At 40.8% G+C, this 21,773-nt stretch overlaps 12 non-coding genes across 12 annotated transcripts; 3 read left to right on the top strand and 9 right to left on the bottom strand.

Moving 5' to 3' along the window:
• Nucleotides 1–8,580: 8,580 nt before the first annotated feature.
• Nucleotides 8,581–8,652, bottom strand: trnap-agg. Its single transcript has one exon. It is a non-coding gene; the product is annotated as a tRNA-Pro (tRNA).
• A 104-nt stretch (nucleotides 8,653–8,756) lies between these two features.
• Nucleotides 8,757–8,828, top strand: trnag-ucc. The gene has a single exon. It is a non-coding gene; the product is annotated as a tRNA-Gly (tRNA).
• Nucleotides 8,829–9,874: 1,046 nt separating this feature from the next.
• Nucleotides 9,875–9,946, bottom strand: trnap-ugg. The gene has a single exon. It is a non-coding gene; the product is annotated as a tRNA-Pro (tRNA).
• Nucleotides 9,947–11,168: 1,222 nt separating this feature from the next.
• trnap-cgg lies at nucleotides 11,169–11,240 on the bottom strand. The gene has a single exon. It is a non-coding gene; the product is annotated as a tRNA-Pro (tRNA).
• Nucleotides 11,241–13,226: 1,986 nt separating this feature from the next.
• Nucleotides 13,227–13,298, bottom strand: trnap-agg. The gene has a single exon. It is a non-coding gene; the product is annotated as a tRNA-Pro (tRNA).
• A 111-nt stretch (nucleotides 13,299–13,409) lies between these two features.
• Nucleotides 13,410–13,481, top strand: trnar-ucu. Its single transcript has one exon. It is a non-coding gene; the product is annotated as a tRNA-Arg (tRNA).
• A 1,046-nt stretch (nucleotides 13,482–14,527) lies between these two features.
• On the bottom strand, nucleotides 14,528–14,599 carry trnap-cgg. The gene has a single exon. It is a non-coding gene; the product is annotated as a tRNA-Pro (tRNA).
• Nucleotides 14,600–15,821: 1,222 nt separating this feature from the next.
• trnap-cgg lies at nucleotides 15,822–15,893 on the bottom strand. Its single transcript has one exon. It is a non-coding gene; the product is annotated as a tRNA-Pro (tRNA).
• A 1,987-nt stretch (nucleotides 15,894–17,880) lies between these two features.
• trnap-agg lies at nucleotides 17,881–17,952 on the bottom strand. Its single transcript has one exon. It is a non-coding gene; the product is annotated as a tRNA-Pro (tRNA).
• A 111-nt stretch (nucleotides 17,953–18,063) lies between these two features.
• trnar-ucu lies at nucleotides 18,064–18,135 on the top strand. Its single transcript has one exon. It is a non-coding gene; the product is annotated as a tRNA-Arg (tRNA).
• Nucleotides 18,136–19,181: 1,046 nt separating this feature from the next.
• Nucleotides 19,182–19,253, bottom strand: trnap-cgg. The gene has a single exon. It is a non-coding gene; the product is annotated as a tRNA-Pro (tRNA).
• A 1,222-nt stretch (nucleotides 19,254–20,475) lies between these two features.
• On the bottom strand, nucleotides 20,476–20,547 carry trnap-cgg. The gene has a single exon. It is a non-coding gene; the product is annotated as a tRNA-Pro (tRNA).
• Nucleotides 20,548–21,773: the final 1,226 nt, after the last annotated feature.

The following is a 21,773-nucleotide window of genomic DNA, read 5'->3' as shown; positions in this document are numbered from 1 at the left end:
TACATTTTTTTAAAACACTGATTCTGGCCTATTTTTTCAGTTCTTCGTGATTTTTAACAGCTTTGCCATAACTTCTCTACAACCTGTCAATATTTTCTGTGACAAATGCCCAGCGTTAAATATTGCTTGACTGCTTAATCTGTACTTGCTCAGGGAGTTGAAATAGTGTGTCTTTTTGTAAAGATTCTCTCCTTGAGTGCATATTCTGGGCCTATATCTGTGTCACTGACTTACCTACGCAATGATGCTGCTCTTTAGAGGCAGAGAAATTTCACACAAAAATTGACCCTCGCTAATTGTGCAAACTTTAGTAAATTCAATGGGATACATAATCAGCCACACATTATTTGCGTGATCCTCCCTTAAATGCATATGCATTAAGGAGAGATGCACACCTTGTGATGTTTCTTGTCGATGCATACTGCGCTTCGAGCCCTGTGCACCTGTTTGATACATAACATGCATGTTTCTGGGGCAGAACGTGTCATATTTAAGCCTGAAAGTAGACTAAACTACTTCTGGCCCAAAGTGTCTAATTAAGTACTGTACTGTAAACACCTCACAGCTAGACCAATGAGGGTTTGTAGCTGGAGGGGAAGGCACCGCGTGTTTTCCCTTGGCTGGTGTGATTCAAAACCGGAGATGTTAGTTATTTTTCCTCTGTTCATAAGAACAGGGCACAATTATACTTAAGAATGCACTGGTTCCGTCGCCACGGGTCAGATATGAAGGTGCTGCTTCATATCCCGCTTAAGACTGGCCTGAAACGGACCAGTAGCATTCTGGTTACTCTCCGTTCGCAAACGGGGCTATGCTGTCATCAAAGATATATCTGATCTGTCGCCGGACTGTCAATATTCCAATGGGAGCATCAGAATATTCACAAATGCGCAGAACAACACATCAAATATATTCATGACCACAGCAAGTAAGCGTAACAGTTACTAGGTTTTACCCTCGTGATAATCTGACTCCATATTAAATTATAATTTAAAATTTGGGTTTAACTATACGTGGAACTTGGGAGTGGTTACACTCGACTCTATCTTGTGCCATCATTCCTCAATATATGCTCCCGGGTTTAGCACTATTGTTAAATCTCAGTTCGGTGAGGCCCCCAGAGGGTAGGAGGCGGACCACCATAATACATGCCTTCCTTTGTGCATAGATAGTTATGAGCCCAGGACAGTGCGTATCTATCGGGCTCCTTAAGGCGAATTTGACAAGAACCGGCGTATAACGCCCATGGGTCCTCTTAAGCCAAAACACCAGAACCAATACCACCAATCCCGTTAGCGGGCAGATCGTGGTTGCCTATCTAACTTGAAGACCTCACTAAAGACGTTCGCTGTACTAGACCCCTGATCAGTAGGTCCTAGTCATAATTGTCCCCCTGAGTATTTAATCGGAATTTCGGCTGAAAAGAAGATAAAATGGATTAGAGTCATGAAGACCACGCAAGTTAAAAATAAGAAGAATTTATTGAACAGGCAGGTAGGTCATTAGCTTCAAATTCACAATCAATTATAAGGTTTAAAAACATAAATACAGAGTAAAAAGTTCTTACCCCGCCTGTTTAGCTACACACGAAAACACAGAGTCTGCGCAGTGTGGGAGGTCGATTGCGATCTTCCCTGTTCAGCTATGCAAAGAACACAGTGCAGTGTGGAAAGTCGGTTACGATCTTCCTTGTCTAGCTACACACAGAGCACAGAGTATGTGCAATGCGGGAAGTCGATTATGATCTTCCTTCTCTATCTACACACAGAGCACAGCGTATGTGCAATGTGGGAAATCGGTTACGATCTTCCTTCTCTATCTACACACAGAGCACAGCGTATGTGCAATGTGGGAAGTCGGTTACGATCTTCCTCGATTGCTTTGTCTCCCTTCCTTTTAAGCCAAATCCCGCATTTGATCTAGGCGGCATTGCCATAAATTAACCTGGCCGAGTAAAATCTGGAATTTCGGCCCCCACCATTTGGAGGCGGTTGTTAAAACAATTAGTGGGGAAATTGGGAAAAGGAGATGATTACCAGAGAGGACATTCCATTGTGTTAGGTTTTTCCTGAGTTTCTGTAACTATGTTTTATTAAATTCTATTTGGTATGAAACATATTTCATTCAATTGCTAGAATTTTCCTGAATACGTCCATACTAAACATGTCAAGTGGATTTAATATTATGGTGCAGTTGTCATGAAAATACCCTTTTGTTTAAGGATTTTACATGCAATCCATGTTATTATTACATAAGGCATAATACAATAATACAATGAAAACATGTGCATGGTTTGTACGGTTTTCCGGGGTTTGTAAATAGGATAAACAGATGGTTTAAAGTCCAGATCCAGAAAAGAAATAAAAAGTGTAATGGCAGAGGGGCCCACATAAGGACACTGTGGTACTGTCCCGCACAGTTGCCCCACCATTTGGCCAGACATTTCACCCTTTATGACCCCAAAACACACACACCCACAACCACAGACAAAGAGACTAGTTCCCCTTATCTCAGTCTTGTCCAGAGGGTAACAGTCCAGAGAGCCAAATGGCCTGCTCATCCAGAGGAAGTCCGAGTAACTTATTGTTTTACCACAAGGCTCTCGGGTCCTTTGAAGTACAGGCTGCGTCCCAGCATGCCGGCTCGTACAAATGCCAGCCTTTTCTGGGTCCCAGTTTGACTTCCCTCTTACAGTACAATTAGCAGCTCAGTACTACTCTGAGGTTTTATTTATGGAAGGGTACACAAGTGTACACAGTGGGTCCTGAGGATCGAGTATACACACACCTGCCCTTATGTCAAACAAGTTGCCCTCCACCTAGCGTGTAAGCTAGTCCTGTGGGGTTTGTGTCAGTTGTATCTCTTAAATTGGATATTCACCATTGTCTGTTTTTGCTTAAATAACACAAATGAATAACACTAAAGCACATCCATTATCTCACCCTGAATGAATCCATATTATTTCCATCTCATCTTTAATTTATTGAAGTTTGTGCTTCTTTCCCATAGATGTCAGCACAGCACAGGTCCACACTGCAAAAATAGAGCAAGTATGTCTCAATCATGCACCACAATTTGTGCTAATGTGTTTCCCCATATGTGACGGGTGCTCCTGTCCTGTTCTCAAAGTGTGAATTATTTTTTCATGCACTGTTTGTGCATATATGGCATAAACATGCTATCTTGGTACTGTGTCTACTGTGAAATTATTTGAATTGTGCGGTCATGTTAGCTGACACTGTAAATGAACAAGCTCTCCTTGCCCCCCTAATCTTGGGCAGGAACATCTGTTGTGTTTTTACAGTTGTCATCTGTTCAGGTTACTGTTCCTAAATGCTGTATACTGAGTCATGTAGCAAGATGCATAATTGGCCATAATGTCATGTCAAGAGGTAGACTAACTAAACAACCAACCCCTGTGTCTTATTGTGCACCTCCACAGGTTTGCCCCAGCTCCAGCATTTTCCAAATCAGCATTACAGTAGTCTTTTAGAAGCCATTAATCAACAATTTGGTTACATTCTGTTGATCCTCATCTATATCCTTGCCTCAGCTGTCAAATGGAAGACTGCTATAGTGCCAATTTGCAAAATGCTGGCGGACTGACAGATGGCAGGCCATTAATGGGCCACAGTATGGTTGCAAGCTGGGTCAGATAATGCATTGAAAAGGAGCAGCCTATAATTATGACTGGCCATTTCAAATTGAACAGAAAAAAGCAGGATCTCATTTCTGCTGGGAAATTGATTAGGCCACTGCCAGTTGACCCTTCTAGACTGTCTCCATAGGAACTTGCGATTAATACATGGAATGATGTTTTTATTTCAGTGAAAGCTGATCAATCTCTTCATGTGGTGAAATGTCATGGGGGGCATTAAACATCTTTGTCCTGTATATATTCCCAATTGAGCAACAGATGCAAATCAAGTAACAGCTATGATTATTCATTGTCATTTAGGAAAGAAAGTAGTTCAGAAATGAATTACTTTCATTCAGATATGTGTTCCAGTTTATCTTCGTCTTCTTTTAGTGCATACTAAAGATGGAATTAACCCATGGTCATCCTAAATACTGCTTTAGTTTGTTTACTGTGCAGCCACACACATTACATTCATGCAGAAACCACACATATACACACATTCAGTGGCATGAGGAAGATTGACAGTCCTTATATGCCAAAAGTGTAGTTGCAGCCCTTGCAGTCAGTTCTATACACCACATAACCTATCCCCACTCACACCTGCAGACAAGCATATACAGACAATAGTCTGTTCTGTAATGGTATCTTTAATTACCTTGGCCTTGAAATGACCTCTGAGGCTTGATTATTTAGAGGTGAGTCTCTCTTTACTTGATGATTCATGCTGTAATTTTCAAATTAAACAACTGTTCAAGGATGTTATCAATAATCACTCGTGGGATATGTCTTATGTCTAAGATCCCCCACTCCTTCCTGAATTCGCAAGAACTACAAAACCATTGGTATCAATATCAACCATATAAGTACTGGGCACATCTTTTGTAATTTTTTGTTTTATGAGAAGAATAAAAGTTAAACTAGTTGATACCCAAAGAAGACGTGACGCTAACAGTAAGAGTCCGGGAATTATGATATACAATATTTATATCCACAGTGGATGCAACAAGTCATGATATCTTCCAAGAAGCTGCTGTCAAAAAAAAAAAAAGCTTGTGCAGAGGTCAAGCAGCAGTGGGGCTGATTTCTGGATTTGCAAATTACTAATACTGATTTCAAATTCCCAGCTCACAGCACGACAGAACAGGTTTGTAAAAGGTGAAGCATGTGCATGAGGTTGTAGCAGAGACACACAGAGAACAGAGGCATCAAATGGTTTTCCTCATTTGGATTTGCCTCTGCTGACAACCTTATTTGAATGCTTCACTCCTTTAAAACTAAACAACAGGTGATTTTGATGTCAACAAATTTTGCAATTAACATGGGAAGTAGCCGGCAATGCAAAAAATGTCAGATATCAGACAAACTGCTTCGTAGGTATGATGGAAGGAAACATTATCAAGAAGTCCTGTTTTGTGAAGAGGAAGTGCTGCTTGGACAACTCAACCGCAAAGGAAAAAATGAGTTGTCAACCTTTAATAGGATGCAATCACCCAGTAATCTGATGCGACCAACCCAACTGCTATTGAACTATACATACATATAAACCACAAGGAGATTGCTTAACCACCCCCAAAGTGCATTATTTTACAATAAAGAGACAGCCCAAACTGGTTTACTGACAATGACTATATATTAGGCTAATACTTTCAGCTTTATTGATTTTTATTGACTAAATCAGATGAAATTGAAATATTCCTCTCGGGCCATTTGGGCATATTGTTTTAACTCTGGTTGATAGTTGTATTTGGACCGTTGTTATTTTAAACTCTGGCTGATAGTTCTATTTGCACCATTGTTAAGCAAAAACCTTGGGTTGTTAATTCCATGAAAACAATGATTCTATCAGGAAAAATAGTTCCTTCTCGTTTTTATACCTTACAATTACCACCAAAAAAATTGCACAAAACCATAAGTCAAACAAATTTATTTCTCTAGCTCTGTCTTGCTTTTTTAAATGGTGTGGTCAGGCACTGTAGACATAGTGTCTTTCTAAAACCCTTTGAAACCGGGTTAGACTGCAAGATAGCTATATGCTAGGTTTGCCATCGCTTGTTACCTAGCCAATATTAAAATTCAGCAAGTCAAAATAGTTTTATGGCATGCTTGTTATCCCAGCTAGCTAGCTAAATAGCTTACTATTGTTAATAATATTCATAACAGCGGTTAAACTATAAATGCAATCGTTCACATAACAGAACAAGATACAGCAGAAAATGCATCCTGTAACCCAGAGTTAAATACAAAATTCCTATTCTACTGTCCAAATAAGGGATGATTTCATATTTTTCAGGATGGTTGGCAACTGTAAATCAAGCTATAAGCTACAATAGCCACACAGTGTTGCCATAAATTGTGAAATTGGACATTGAAAATGGGAGGTGATGTAACATTAATTAAACCGAAAGAATGACATTGCTGTTTAACCCTTTTGCACACATGTCAAACCTGGCCAATCCTTGTCCATTTAGGGGGTACCCTATTTAAAGCTTTATAACTCCAGATGTGAGCATCACCAAGACTTAAAAATGGCTTAAATTAAGCAATACATTTGTCCTATTTACCATATTAACTTAGATTAGCTTATATTCATAATTTAGGAAGAAATAAAGTGCCACAAATGCAATTGCCTAAAATGAATTTGGTCTTTTTTAGTTTGCAATGAAATACTGAGAAATCCCATATATAAGACAAAATAAACTATACGTGTCCTGTATCAAATACTCCTTGACCACAAGTGGGTAAATTCTGAGGATGGATATGTAGAACTACTAAAGATCTAAAAGTCAGCAGTGTACCCAGTGTCTAAATTATGCATTGCTGTAAATCACAACATATTCACATATTTCACTACAAATCAACTGTGTTGACTCAATAAACTCACTGTTGTATCATTTTCAAGTGAGAATTACAAGCTTTTCGTCATTATAGTGGTCTAACATATCTAGGGGTCCAGAAACATATCCAAAATCTCTCCAAAAATGACTAAAATGCTTTTTGTCCATTATATACAGCATATAAATATGCCTTTTATGAAGGTTTAAGATGAAACATTGATAATCAGATTTTAAAATAATGCAAAAACAGTATTACACAATGTGGTACAGTACCTAAATGTGTACTCATTTTTTTTTTTACTCTACAGTATGTAATTTTTCCTTGTATGTGGGTGGGATGACATTAAAACAATATTCAACCATCCACCACATTTTGGCAATGTTCCAAGTCACATCACATCCGGTGCATGAACACAAAATCTGCTGAACATGCAATGAATACTTATGTCACAGTGTGAAAAATTCTCATTATATAAAATTCAACTAACCTATTTGAAGGTTACATATCTAAGAAGAAATCTTATCTGTGTTCAGTAGATAGAGACAGAGAATCAATGCTGTCCTCTCCTTTCCTGACTATTATTCCAGAAAACTGTCAGCTAGGTCTATCAGCAAACATATGGCTTAGCTATGCTCAGAATTCCCCAATAATAATCATTTACAAAATAAGACGAAACTGATCATTATTGTTTCACCTGGAGCAGTGTCTTTTACTGCTCCTTCAGAATGAATGCGTAAGGCGGCGATGATGATTCACAACTTTCGGATACTCAGGTTTATAAAACACTATTCAAAAAGTAAAATAGGACATGTTATACATTGTTAGAAAGCTTATACTGTTTCCATTTGGAAAGATTAATTGTCAATCAAGCTAGATTGTAATACAAAGGATGACAACACCATAAACAGCATGCGCAGTTATTTTGGAAGATACCAAGGCATCACAAATGGGTGAATGTATTTCACAAACGGATTGTCCAAGACAATATATGACCTCTCAGTCTCAAAAGGGACATCTCCACGCGTAAAACCAATGGTAAGGTTGTATATTTATTCCATTTTTAGTCCCAGATATTGACATTTGAATGACATGGTATAATTTTAGAAAAATTTGTCTTGTTTATTTCATTATTCAGTGAGCAGCATTTATACTGCTGTATTGGCATTTGTTAGGGCAGTTGCTGGGTTTATCTTGTTACTATGACGGAACACAATTTTTTAGTGGTGAAAGATATTTTTGTGAATGCCCAGATAGACATCATTGTCCAGTGTGTCATAGGTGGGGGGTATAGCTGCAGATGAGACTGCAGGGAGGAGGTGCTGCATGACAATGGTGGCGCTGTATTCGGCACAGTTGTTGTGTATCGTCTACTAATCAAACTAGAACAAACACGTTCTTTTTTCTATTTTCAACTGCTAGTTTGTTTGCAGGAGCAATGAATGTCTGAGAGAGCTGAGCAATTTAGGCACGCCAGCATGACGACCACTAGGGGCATTGCACAAAGGGGTTAACTGCTTTATAATTTTGGATCTTGCTGCATATTCATTTCATAACTGTTACTGAAAAAAAATATATAATGCACACCCTCAGATCAATGAGAACTGAGTATTCAGCCAAACAATTTCCCTGTGTGCCCAAAAAAGCTAGAATTGTGGATTAATGTAGTGAAACAAAATATATTTCTATTTACTGTTTCTGTTTCTAAATGATTTCCAAATGTTTTATATTTAATTGGATGCACAGACTGCAATTTTCAAATGGAATCCTCTCCAATCACCTGTGAAATACTATTTCTCTATATGCTATATATTCTCTATACTATATGCATTTCTCACAGGCAGGTTCATCGATGCGAGAGAGCGTGGCCCAGGGTTCCAAGCTGCTGCATTTACTCTCCGCTCTCTAGGGAGGCAAGGGTTTGAAACGCATCCGCTGCCATTTTGAGCAAATAGTCGTAAATCACGTAACAGCAGTACGCGATCAGAAAGTCATCGCTGGCATAGAAGAAATTTTGCACTGTGTCACGTTTTTCAGAGTTGAGACAAAACCACCCGTCGGAATGCTGGACCCCCTGCAAGCGATACAGGACTGATGCAAGTATCCTAGGGCTCGTCCGGGATTTGAACCCGGGACCTCTCGCACCCTAAGCGAGAATCATACCCCTAGACCAACGAGCCCCCATTTGACTATTGCGGACCGCCATGGGCCTCAAAAATGTCAAAAACCGAAAAAAGCCCAAGTCTTTTGCGACAGCAAAGGTAATACATCTTTGTAGGTATGTGCATTGGTGGTATAGTGGCGAGCATAGCTGCCTTCCAAGCAGTTGACCCGGGTTCGATTCCCGGCCAATGCAGTTTAGTGGGGCTATCTGCTTCCGGGCAGTCGTGACGTTTTCGTAAACGACCCGGTCGGGTGCGGAAGCAACACAAATCCAATTTCAAAATCCATGTGAGCTGAGCGCCACGGATTTCTGTTGAACGATAGCAGTACATCCTTTTCTGGCTATCGTAGTGAAAAATAATATCCATCAGGGAACGGAAAGCGTGCCTGTATACTTACAACAGGAAAGCACAGTGTTTCGCCTTCTATGACTTTACTATTTAAGAAATGAGTGAAATTTGACATCATGGATGCATAGACAGCAATGTTCAAAGGGAATCCTCTCCAATCACCTGTGAAATACTCTGCCAGGGCTGAAATGCATTGTAAAGGCAGTCAAATTTACAATCAGTCAATCAAATCATTTTTTCAGTGTTTTTATTATGACATCAGAAGCAAATGGAACATTGGTGTGTTGCTCAGTGCACTGCTGCTCAGTGCATTTTTCATTCAAACCAAAGGGTAGACATTAGTCGTCGTGAAAGCAAAAATTCATTTTCAAATTGAATTATATTGTTTTTTGCGCATGTGATGGCAGCTCAGAAGCATATAGCAGCAGGTCAAAGTTAAATATACAAATGTATTGCAAACATAGTCTGTTCATTTCAATTTGACATTTTCAATGAGGTGTAATGTACAAGTTAGTGGTTAAACTCACAGGACTTTTGGAAATGGTACTTTGTATGCCCGTGAAAGTCTTAAGAAATACTTAGAAGCGTTATAACTGTCAGAAACCAATGCATTTCTCACAGGCAGGTTCATCGATGCGAGAGAGCGTGGCCCATGGGTCCAAGGTGCTGCATTTACTCTCCGCTCTCCAGGGAGGCAAGGGTTTGAAACGCATCCGCTGCCATTTTGACCAAATAGTCGTAAATCATGTAACAGCAGCACGCGATCAGAAAGTCATCGCTGGCATAGAAGAAATCTTGCACTGCGTCACGTTTTTCAGAGTTGAGACAAAACCACCCGTCGGAATGCTGGACCGCCTGCAAGCGATACGGGACTGATGCAAGTATCCTAGGGCTCGTCCGGGATTTGAACCCGGGACCTCTCGCACCCAAAGCGAGAATCATACCCCTAGACCAACGAGCCCCCAATTGACTATGGCGGACCGCCATGGGCCTCCGAAATTTCAAAAATAAAAAAAAGCCCAAATCTTTTGCGACAGCAAAGGTAATACTTCTTTGCAGGTATGTGCATTGGTGGTATAGTGGTGAGCATAGCTGCCTTCTAAGCAGGAGACACTGGGTAGATTCCCCGCCAATGCAGTTTAGTGAAGCTATCTGCTTCCTGGCAGTCGTGACGCTATCGTAAATGACCCAGTCGGGTGCGAAAGCAACACAAATCCAATTTCAAAATCCATATGAGCTGAGCGCCACAGATTTCTGTTGGACGATAGCAGTACAGCCTTTTCTGGCTATTGTAGTGAAAAATCATATCCATCAGAGAACGGAAAGCGTGCCTGTATACTTACAACAGGAAAGCACAGTGTTTCGCCTTCTATGACTTTACTATTTAAGAAATGAGTGAAATTTGACATCATGTATGCATAGACAGCAATGTTCAAAGGGAATCCTCTCCAATCACCTGTGAAATACTATGCCAGGGCTGAAATGCATTGTAAAGGCAGTCAAATTTACAATCAGTCAATCAAATCATTTTTTCAGTCTTTTTATTATGACATCAGAAGCAAATGGAACATTGGTGTGTTGCTCAGTGCACTGCTGCTCAGTGCATTTTTCATTCAAACCAAAGGGTAGACATTAGTCGTTGTGAAAGCAAAAATTCATTTTCAAATTGAATTATATTGTTTTTTGCGCATGTGATGGCAGCTCAGAAGCATATAGCAGCAGGTCAAAGTTAAATATACAAATGTATTGCAAACATAGTCTGTTCATTTCAATTTGACATTTTCAATGAGGTGTAATGTACAAGTTAGTGGTTAAACTCACAGGACTTTTGGAAATGGTACTTTGTATGCCCGTGAAAGTCTTAAGAAATACTTAGAAGCGTTATAACTGTCAGAAACCAATGCATTTCTCACAGGCAGGTTCATCGATGCGAGAGAGCGTGGCCCATGGGTCCAAGGTGCTGCATTTACTCTCCGCTCTCCAGGGAGGCAAGGGTTTGAAACGCATCCGCTGCCATTTTGACCAAATAGTCGTAAATCATGTAACAGCAGCACGCGATCAGAAAGTCATCGCTGGCATAGAAGAAACCTTGCACTGCGTCACGTTTTTCAGAGTTGAGACAAAACCACCCGTCGGAATGCTGGACCGCCTGCAAGCGATACGGGACTGATGCAAGTATCCTAGGGCTCGTCCGGGATTTGAACCCGGGACCTCTCGCACCCGAGGCGAGAATCATACCCCTAGACCAACGAGCCCCCAATTGACTATGGCGGACCGCCATGGGCCTCCGAAATTTCAAAAATCAAAAAAAGCCCAAATCTTTTGCGACAGCAAAGGTAATACTTCTTTGCAGGTATGTGCATTGGTGGTATAGTGGTGAGCATAGCTGCCTTCTAAGCAGGAGACACTGGGTAGATTCCCCGCCAATGCAGTTTAGTGAAGCTATCTGCTTCCTGGCAGTCGTGACGCTATCGTAAATGACCCAGTCGGGTGCGAAAGCAACACAAATCCAATTTCAAAATCCATATGAGCTGAGCGCCACAGATTTCTGTTGGACGATAGCAGTACAGCCTTTTCTGGCTATCGTAGTGAAAAATAATATCCATCAGGGAACGGAAAGCGTGCCTGTAAACTTACAACAGGAAAGCACAGTGTTTCACCTTCTATGACTTTACTATTTAAGAAATGACTGAAATTTGACATCATGGAATGTTCAAAGGGAATCCTCTCCAATCACCTGTGAAATACTATGCCAGGGCAGAAATGCATTGTAAAGGCAGTCAAATTTACAATCAGTCAATTAAATCATTTTTTCAGTGTTTTTATTATGACATCATAAGCAACAGGAACATTGGTGTGTTAACTTTACAGCTGTAAGAAGAGGCTCTTTTTTGTGAAGGGAAAGGAGATCATGCCACATTGCAGTGTGTATGCAATAATGTCCCACAAGGGCTAAAGAGTGCCTGTAATTAGTTCACTACAGAACCGCATGTCTCTATACATGAATGGGGTGAATGTTTCATTGAAAATATCCAAAAAATGTTTTAAACCTGTGGATGCCTATGTGATTAGGCAATACTTTTAATTGAATATTGTGAGGAAATGTAATTGTAATGTAATCCTGCTAGAAACGGGTTTCTTTTGGTAGCACATTTGCACAAATAAATGGAACAATAAAACTAAAGGATGTGAATGATACAGAATTCTAAGGACATGACCTGTTAATGTTGCTCAGTGCACTCAGTGCATTTTTTATTCAAACCAAAGGGTAGACGTTAATCTTCGTGGAAGCAAAGATTAATTTTCAAATTGAATTATATTGTTTTTTTTTTTTTGCGCATGTGACGGGAACTCTAAAGCAGCTGGCGGCAGGTCAAAGTTCAATATACAAAGATATTGTGAACATAGTCTGATTATTTCATTTTAACAATATCGATAGGGTAACGTACAAGTTAGTAGTTAAACACACAGAACATTTGGAAATGCTATGAAAACATTTATTTCTTTCTGATTATGTAAATATATAACCAATGTGAAACCCTTTGCAGTTGAAAGCTACCTCAATAGTGTTCATTCATGCATGGTCAGGAGATATGATGAACACACCGATATGCCAATTGAATGCAATTTACACTGCAATTTACATTCCGTGCTATTGGTACTGTACCTGACTCTCATATTATTCCTTGAAATTTTTTTCTCTGCATCATTTTACTTTTGGCTGTTTGTTTGTGCGTGATTTCACCTGCAAACTTAACCATAAACCTGTGGTTTTCCACATTTGGACTTAACACTCTGTTGGCCCGATAACCAGTCGGGCTAAATCGTCAAATGACTTTGTGGAACTGAAAATCCTGAATTTATTCTGAAATGTAAACAAACTATTGGGTTATCTGAGTTTGCAACGTACACGAAGCAGTGCCCTTAGTGCAATGGATCAACTTCAACTGTATGGCTCGTTCTCGCCAATGTAAAGGTAAATCATTTGTATCAGAATACGTAACACACGCGTGCAAACTTAGACCATGAAAGCAGAGCGTTTCACCATCCGTGAATTTAACACTTCAGAAATGATTGAATTTCGACATCATGAATGCATAGAGAGCAATGGTAAATTGGAATCCTCGCTAGTATCTGTGCAGTTGTTTGGCACTGCGTCACATTTTTCAGAGTTGAGACAAAACCAGGCACCAGATTGCTCGACTCCCTGCAAACAAAACAGAACATATGCATCTCTGCCCGGGCTCGTCCGGGATTTGAACCCGGGACCTCTCGCACCCTAAGCGAGAATCATACCCCTAGACCAACGAGCCCCCAATTGACTGTTGCTGAAAGCCATGGCACTCCGAAATGTCAAAAATCGAAACACGCCAAAAACCCAAATCTATTGCGACAGCAAAGGTAATACTTCTTTGCAGGTATGTGCATTGGTGATATAGTGGTGAGCATAGCTGCCTTCTAAGCAGTTGACCCGGGTTCGATTCCCGGCCAATGCAGTTTAGTGGGGCTATCTGCTTCCGGGCAGTCGTGAAGTTTTCGTAAATGACCCGGTCGGGTGCGGAAGCAACACAAATCCAATTTCAAAATCCATGTGAGCTGAGCGCCACAGATTTCTGTTGGACGATAGCAGTACAGCCTTTTCTGGCTATCGTAGTGAAAAATAATATCCATCAGGCAACGGAAAGCGTGCCTGTATACTTACAACAGGAAAGCACAGTGTTTCGCCTTCTATGACTTTACTATTTAAGAAATGAGTGAAATTTGACATCATGGATGCATAGACAGCAATGTTCAAAGGGAATCCTCTCCAATCACCTGTGAAATACTCTGCCAGGGCTGAAATGCATTGTAAAGGCAGTCAAATTTACAATCAGTCAATCAAATCATTTTTTCAGTGTTTTTATTATGACATCAGAAGCAAATGGAACATTGGTGTGTTGCTCAGTGCACTGCTGCTCAGTGCATTTTTCATTCAAACCAAAGGGTAGACATTAGTCGTCGTGAAAGCAAAAATTCATTTTCAAATTGAATTATATTGTTTTTTGCGCATGTGATGGCAGCTCAGAAGCATATAGCAGCAGGTCAAAGTTAAATATACAAATGTATTGCAAACATAGTCTGTTCATTTCAATTTGACATTTTCAATGAGGTGTAATGTACAAGTTAGTGGTTAAACTCACAGGACTTTTGGAAATGGTACTTTGTATGCCCGTGAAAGTCTTAAGAAATACTTAGAAGCGTTATAACTGTCAGAAACCAATGCATTTCTCACAGGCAGGTTCATCGATGCGAGAGAGCGTGGCCCATGGGTCCAAGGTGCTGCATTTACTCTCCGCTCTCCAGGGAGGCAAGGGTTTGAAACGCATCCGCTGCCATTTTGACCAAATAGTCGTAAATCATGTAACAGCAGCACGCGATCAGAAAGTCATCGCTGGCATAGAAGAAATCTTGCACTGCGTCACGTTTTTCAGAGTTGAGACAAAACCACCCGTCGGAATGCTGGACCGCCTGCAAGCGATACGGGACTGATGCAAGTATCCTAGGGCTCGTCCGGGATTTGAACCCGGGACCTCTCGCACCCGAAGCGAGAATCATACCCCTAGACCAACGAGCCCCCAATTGACTATGGCGGACCGCCATGGGCCTCCGAAATTTCAAAAATAAAAAAAAGCCCAAATCTTTTGCGACAGCAAAGGTAATACTTCTTTGCAGGTATGTGCATTGGTGGTATAGTGGTGAGCATAGCTGCCTTCTAAGCAGGAGACACTGGGTAGATTCCCCGCCAATGCAGTTTAGTGAAGCTATCTGCTTCCTGGCAGTCGTGACGCTATCGTAAATGACCCAGTCGGGTGCGAAAGCAACACAAATCCAATTTCAAAATCCATATGAGCTGAGCGCCACAGATTTCTGTTGGACGATAGCAGTACAGCCTTTTCTGGCTATTGTAGTGAAAAATCATATCCATCAGAGAACGGAAAGCGTGCCTGTATACTTACAACAGGAAAGCACAGTGTTTCGCCTTCTATGACTTTACTATTTAAGAAATGAGTGAAATTTGACATCATGTATGCATAGACAGCAATGTTCAAAGGGAATCCTCTCCAATCACCTGTGAAATACTATGCCAGGGCTGAAATGCATTGTAAAGGCAGTCAAATTTACAATCAGTCAATCAAATCATTTTTTCAGTCTTTTTATTATGACATCAGAAGCAAATGGAACATTGGTGTGTTGCTCAGTGCACTGCTGCTCAGTGCATTTTTCATTCAAACCAAAGGGTAGACATTAGTCGTTGTGAAAGCAAAAATTCATTTTCAAATTGAATTATATTGTTTTTTGCGCATGTGATGGCAGCTCAGAAGCATATAGCAGCAGGTCAAAGTTAAATATACAAATGTATTGCAAACATAGTCTGTTCATTTCAATTTGACATTTTCAATGAGGTGTAATGTACAAGTTAGTGGTTAAACTCACAGGACTTTTGGAAATGGTACTTTGTATGCCCGTGAAAGTCTTAAGAAATACTTAGAAGCGTTATAACTGTCAGAAACCAATGCATTTCTCACAGGCAGGTTCATCGATGCGAGAGAGCGTGGCCCATGGGTCCAAGGTGCTGCATTTACTCTCCGCTCTCCAGGGAGGCAAGGGTTTGAAACGCATCCGCTGCCATTTTGACCAAATAGTCGTAAATCATGTAACAGCAGCACGCGATCAGAAAGTCATCGCTGGCATAGAAGAAACCTTGCACTGCGTCACGTTTTTCAGAGTTGAGACAAAACCACCCGTCGGAATGCTGGACCGCCTGCAAGCGATACGGGACTGATGCAAGTATCCTAGGGCTCGTCCGGGATTTGAACCCGGGACCTCTCGCACCCGAAGCGAGAATCATACCCCTAGACCAACGAGCCCCCAATTGACTATGGCGGACCGCCATGGGCCTCCGAAATTTCAAAAATCAAAAAAAGCCCAAATCTTTTGCGACAGCAAAGGTAATACTTCTTTGCAGGTATGTGCATTGGTGGTATAGTGGTGAGCATAGCTGCCTTCTAAGCAGGAGACACTGGGTAGATTCCCCGCCAATGCAGTTTAGTGAAGCTATCTGCTTCCTGGCAGTCGTGACGCTATCGTAAATGACCCAGTCGGGTGCGAAAGCAACACAAATCCAATTTCAAAATCCATATGAGCTGAGCGCCACAGATTTCTGTTGGACGATAGCAGTACAGCCTTTTCTGGCTATCGTAGTGAAAAATAATATCCATCAGGGAACGGAAAGCGTGCCTGTAAACTTACAACAGGAAAGCACAGTGTTTCACCTTCTATGACTTTACTATTTAAGAAATGACTGAAATTTGACATCATGGAATGTTCAAAGGGAATCCTCTCCAATCACCTGTGAAATACTATGCCAGGGCAGAAATGCATTGTAAAGGCAGTCAAATTTACAATCAGTCAATTAAATCATTTTTTCAGTGTTTTTATTATGACATCATAAGCAACAGGAACATTGGTGTGTTAACTTTACAGCTGTAAGAAGAGGCTCTTTTTTGTGAAGGGAAAGGAGATCATGCCACATTGCAGTGTGTATGCAATAATGTCCCACAAGGGCTAAAGAGTGCCTGTAATTAGTTCACTACAGAACCGCATGTCTCTATACATGAATGGGGTGAATGTTTCATTGAAAATATCCAAAAAATGTTTTAAACCTGTGGATGCCTATGTGATTAGGCAATACTTTTAATTGAATATTGTGAGGAAATGTAATTGTAATGTAATCCTGCTAGAAACGGGTTTCTTTTGGTAGCACATTTGCACAAATAAATGGAACAATAAAACTAAAGGATGTGAATGATACAGAATTCTAAGGACATGACCTGTTAATGTTGCTCAGTGCACTCAGTGCATTTTTTATTCAAACCAAAGGGTAGACGTTAATCTTCGTGGAAGCAAAGATTAATTTTCAAATTGAATTATATTGTTTTTTTTTTTTTTGCGCATGTGACGGGAACTCTAAAGCAGCTGGCGGCAGGTCAAAGTTCAATATACAAAGATATTGTGAACATAGTCTGATTATTTCATTTTAACAATATCGATAGGGTAACGTACAAGTTAGTAGTTAAACACACAGAACATTTGGAAATGCTATGAAAACATTTATTTCTTTCTGATTATGTAAATATATAACCAATGTGAAACCCTTTGCAGTTGAAAGCTACCTCAATAGTGTTCATTCATGCATGGTCAGGAGATATGATGAACACACCGATATGCCAATTGAATGCAATTTACACTGCAATTTACATTCCGTGCTATTGGTACTGTACCTGACTCTCATATTATTCCTTGAAATTTTTTTCTCTGCATCATTTTACTTTTGGCTGTTTGTTTGTGCGTGATTTCACCTGCAAACTTAACCATAAACCTGTGGTTTTCCACATTTGGACTTAACACTCTGTTGGCCCGATAACCAGTCGGGCTAAATCGTCAAATGACTTTGTGGAACTGAAAATCCTGAATTTATTCTGAAATGTAAACAAACTATTGGGTTATCTGAGTTTGCAACGTACACGAAGCAGTGCCCTTAGTGCAATGGATCAACTTCAACTGTATGGCTCGTTCTCGCCAATGTAAAGGTAAATCATTTGTATCAGAATACGTAACACACGCGTGCAAACTTAGACCATGAAAGCAGAGCGTTTCACCATCCGTGAATTTAACACTTCAGAAATGATTGAATTTCGACATCATGAATGCATAGAGAGCAATGGTAAATTGGAATCCTCGCTAGTATCTGTGCAGTTGTTTGGCACTGCGTCACATTTTTCAGAGTTGAGACAAAACCAGGCACCAGATTGCTCGACTCCCTGCAAACAAAACAGAACATATGCATCTCTGCCCGGGCTCGTCCGGGATTTGAACCCGGGACCTCTCGCACCCTAAGCGAGAATCATACCCCTAGACCAACGAGCCCCCAATTGACTGTTGCTGAAAGCCATGGCACTCCGAAATGTCAAAAATCGAAACACGCCAAAAACCCAAATCTATTGCGACAGCAAAGGTAATACTTCTTTGCAGGTATGTGCATTGGTGATATAGTGGTGAGCATAGCTGCCTTCTAAGCAGTTGACCCGGGTTCGATTCCCGGCCAATGCAGTTTAGTGGGGCTATCTGCTTCCGGGCAGTCGTGAAGTTTTCGTAAATGACCCGGTCGGGTGCGGAAGCAACACAAATCCAATTTCAAAATCCATGTGAGCTGAGCGCCACAGATTTCTGTTGGACGATAGCAGTACAGCCTTTTCTGGCTATCGTAGTGAAAAATAATATCCATCAGGCAACGGAAAGCGTGCCTGTATACTTACAACAGGAAAGCACAGTGTTTCGCCTTCTATGACTTTACTATTTAAGAAATGAGTGAAATTTGACATCATGGATGCATAGACAGCAATGTTCAAAGGGAATCCTCTCCAATCACCTGTGAAATACTCTGCCAGGGCTGAAATGCATTGTAAAGGCAGTCAAATTTACAATCAGTCAATCAAATCATTTTTTCAGTGTTTTTATTATGACATCAGAAGCAAATGGAACATTGGTGTGTTGCTCAGTGCACTGCTGCTCAGTGCATTTTTCATTCAAACCAAAGGGTAGACATTAGTCGTCGTGAAAGCAAAAATTCATTTTCAAATTGAATTATATTGTTTTTTGCGCATGTGATGGCAGCTCAGAAGCATATAGCAGCAGGTCAAAGTTAAATATACAAATGTATTGCAAACATAGTCTGTTCATTTCAATTTGACATTTTCAATGAGGTGTAATGTACAAGTTAGTGGTTAAACTCACAGGACTTTTGGAAATGGTACTTTGTATGCCCGTGAAAGTCTTAAGAAATACTTAGAAGCGTTATAACTGTCAGAAACCAATGCATTTCTCACAGGCAGGTTCATCGATGCGAGAGAGCGTGGCCCATGGGTCCAAGGTGCTGCATTTACTCTCCGCTCTCCAGGGAGGCAAGGGTTTGAAACATATCCGCTGCCATTTTGACCAAATAGTCGTAAATCATGTAACAGCAGCACGCGATCAGAAAGTCATCGCTGGCATAGAAGAAATCTTGCACTGCGTCACGTTTTTCAGAGTTGAGACAAAACCACCCGTCGGAATGCTGGACCGCCTGCAAGCGATACGGGACTGATGCAAGTATCCTAGGGCTCGTCCGGGATTTGAACCCGGGACCTCTCGCACCCGAAGCGAGAATCATACCCCTAGACCAACGAGCCCCCAATTGACTATGGCGGACCGCCATGGGCCTCCGAAATTTCAAAAATCAAAAAAAGCCCAAATCTTTTGCGACAGCAAAGGTAATACTTCTTTGCAGGTATGTGCATTGGTGGTATAGTGGTGAGCATAGCTGCCTTCTAAGCAGGAGACACTGGGTAGATTCCCCGCCAATGCAGTTTAGTGAAGCTATCTGCTTCCTGGCAGTCGTGACGCTATCGTAAATGACCCAGTCGGGTGCGAAAGCAACACAAATCCAATTTCAAAATCCATATGAGCTGAGCGCCACAGATTTCTGTTGGACGATAGCAGTACAGCCTTTTCTGGCTATTGTAGTGAAAAATCATATCCATCAGAGAACGGAAAGCGTGCCTGTATACTTACAACAGGAAAGCACAGTGTTTCGCCTTCTATGACTTTACTAGTTAAGAAATGAGTGAAATTTGACATCATGTATGCATAGACAGCAATGTTCAAAGGGAATCCTCTCCAATCACCTGTGAAATACTCTGCCAGGGCTGAAATGCATTGTAAAGGCAGTCAAATTTACAATCAGTCAATCAAATCATTTTTTCAGTGTTTTTATTATGACATCAGAAGCAAATGGAACATTGGTGTGTTGCTCAGTGCACTGCTGCTCAGTGCATTTTTCATTCAAACCAAAGGGTAGACATTAGTCGTTGTGAAAGCAAAAATTCATTTTCAAATTGAATTATATTGTTTTTTGCGCATGTGATGGCAGCTCAGAAGCATATAGCAGCAGGTCAAAGTTAAATATACAAATGTATTGCAAACATAGTCTGTTCATTTCAATTTGACATTTTCAATGAGGTGTAATGTACAAGTTAGTGGTTAAACTCACAGGACTTTTGGAAATGGTACTTTGTATGCCCGTGAAAGTCTTAAGAAATACTTAGAAGCGTTATAACTGTCAGAAACCAATGCATTTCTCACAGGCAGGTTCATCGATGCGAGAGAGCGTGGCCCATGGGTCCAAGGTGCTGCATTTACTCTCCGCTCTCCAGGGAGGCAAGGGTTTGAAACGCATCCGCTGCCATTTTGACCAAATAGTCGTAAATCATGTAACAGCAGCACGCGATCAGAAAGTCATCGCTGGCATAGAAGAAACCTTGCACTGCGTCACGTTTTTCAGAGTTGAGACAAAACCACCCGTCGGAATGCTGGACCGCCTGCAAGCGATACGGGACTGATGCAAGTATCGTAGGGCTCGTCCGGGATTTGAACCCGGGACCTCTCGCACCCGAAGCGAGAATCATACCCCTAGACCAACGAGCCCCCAATTGACTATGGCGGACCGCCATGGGCCTCCGAAATTTCAAAAATCAAAAAAAGCCCAAATCTTTTGCGACAGCAAAGGTAATACTTCTTTGCAGGTATGTGCATTGGTGGTATAGTGGTGAGCATAGCTGCCTTCTAAGCAGGAGACACTGGGTAGATTCCCCGCCAATGCAGTTTAGTGAAGCTATCTGCTTCCTGGCAGTCGTGACGCTATCGTAAATGACCCAGTCGGGTGCGAAAGCAACACAAATCCAATTTCAAAATCCATATGAGCTGAGCGCCACAGATTTCTGTTGGACGATAGCAGTACAGCCTTTTCTGGCTATCGTAGTGAAAAATAATATCCATCAGGGAACGGAAAGCGTGCCTGTAAACTTACAACAGGAAAGCACAGTGTTTCACCTTCTATGACTTTACTATTTAAGAAATGACTGAAATTTGACATCATGGAATGTTCAAAGGGAATCCTCTCCAATCACCTGTGAAATACTATGCCAGGGCAGAAATGCATTGTAAAGGCAGTCAAATTTACAATCAGTCAATTAAATCATTTTTTCAGTGTTTTTATTATGACATCATAAGCAACAGGAACATTGGTGTGTTAACTTTACAGCTGTAAGAAGAGGCTCTTTTTTGTGAAGGGAAAGGAGATCATGCCACATTGCAGTGTGTATGCAATAATGTCCCACAAGGGCTAAAGAGTGCCTGTAATTAGTTCACTACAGAACCGCATGTCTCTATACATGAATGGGGTGAATGTTTCATTGAAAATATCCAAAAAATGTTTTAAACCTGTGGATGCCTATGTGATTAGGCAATACTTTTAATTGAATATTGTGAGGAAATGTAATTGTAATGTAATCCTGCTAGAAACGGGTTTCTTTTGGTAGCACATTTGCACAAATAAATGGAACAATAAAACTAAAGGATGTGAATGATACAGAATTCTAAGGACATGACCTGTTAATGTTGCTCAGTGCACTCAGTGCATTTTTTATTCAAACCAAAGGGTAGACGTTAATCTTCGTGGAAGCAAAGATTAATTTTCAAATTGAATTATATTGTTTTTTTTTTTTTGCGCATGTGACGGGAACTCTAAAGCAGCTGGCGGCAGGTCAAAGTTCAATATACAAAGATATTGTGAACATAGTCTGATTATTTCATTTTAACAATATCGATAGGGTAACGTACAAGTTAGTAGTTAAACACACAGAACATTTGGA

This window comes from Anguilla anguilla, chromosome 1 (assembly GCF_013347855.1).
Source record: "Anguilla anguilla isolate fAngAng1 chromosome 1, fAngAng1.pri, whole genome shotgun sequence".
Classification (NCBI taxonomy): domain Eukaryota; kingdom Metazoa; phylum Chordata; class Actinopteri; order Anguilliformes; family Anguillidae; genus Anguilla; species Anguilla anguilla.
Note: the sequence above shows the minus strand (reverse complement) of the source record. Positions and strands in the feature narration are given on the sequence as shown.